Source organism: Vombatus ursinus, unplaced genomic scaffold (assembly GCF_900497805.2).
Source record: "Vombatus ursinus unplaced genomic scaffold, bare-nosed wombat genome assembly UNPS02014830.1, whole genome shotgun sequence".
Lineage (NCBI taxonomy): Eukaryota > Metazoa > Chordata > Mammalia > Diprotodontia > Vombatidae > Vombatus > Vombatus ursinus.
The window spans coordinates 45,668,263-45,669,637 of NW_020954608.1; positions in this window are offsets into that span (position 1 = coordinate 45,668,263).

Below are 1,375 nucleotides of genomic sequence, written 5' to 3' on the forward strand. Positions count from 1 at the left end.
TCTTACGCACATGAGTAGCTGAGAACAAAAGTGTCTTAGATGAAAATGATTTGATTTTCTCAAAGGTATAGAAGCAGTCTGTGCCTTAAAGTTCATACTCAGAATTTCCTGGTGCAAAAGCCAGCTCTCTATCCACTACATCATGCTGTCTCTATAAATATGCATCTATATGTATTTACATACATATATATGTATATATATGTGTGTGTGTGCATTCGTATATGTAGTAATGTATATGTACATATATGTATATATTGTATAATGTATGCCTATATGTGTGTCTATGTGTATTGTGTTATTATGTTATTATTCTCTCCCTATTTAGTCTTTCCTGTTTACCAAACCCTGTGTTTGTTCACATACAATTACAATTTGATATGTATTCATTGTTTTGAGGATCTCCAAATACAATCAGTGTGTGTTCTTCTTCTCCTCATGTCTCAGACACATGAGGCTGTGTCTCCTTTCTTTCTATAGATATCCAAACCATTTCTCTAACATTTACCCGCACCAGCATTAATCATGACAGACAAGGATTTTGGTAGCCTCTGTGTGTGTGTGTGTGTGTGTGCACACCCATATATAAACATATATACATATATGTATGTGAGAGAAGAGAAAGAGAGAGAGAGAGATCCATTGGATAGGAAGAAGCTAACAGGTCATGCTGCCAGCTGCCAAGATAGACTCAACTTCTACTGTTGAGCTCAGCCCTCTCCCAAAGGGAGAAGAAACAGTCCACCAGCTCAACAGAAATATGAGCTTTGATCTAATTCCCCTTTAACAGGCAAGGGAAGGGAAATGCCAAGTTCTCTCCAGCTGCTCCAGAGTTTCCCCATGCATAGCCTATCGGTTCTCTGCCAGCAAGGAAAGTGGAGAAGGCTAAAGCTATTTCTCAGCTGACAATTCCCATCGTCTGAAACTGAAGTTCATCGGGTCGAGGAGGCAGGGAAAGGCAAGCCAGCACCCAGACATCAGATACCCTCATCAACCCTGTCCACTTTCCTCCCATGTGGTGGGAAACAATAACGGCTGTTCATTCCAATTTCTGACTCCCTTATCCCAAAAGCCTCAAAAACACAGTCCCAGAAAGTGAAGTTCAAAACACATCACCAACTGGAAATCTCTGGGATAGTGTATGTTTAAATCTCTTATTTCCATGACAGTACTATATGGACAATGAGCCTGAGAAATCAGAGACGAAAAAGGAAGAAAAAAATTGAACAAAATAATCCCCCTATGACATTTTAAAAAAGGAATCAGCAAATACTCCATTATTTAAACTCAATCTTATCTGGGTTGGACAAGCAAAGGTTTAAAAAATATATAGATAGATAGATAGATAGATAGATAGATAGATAGATAGATAGATAGA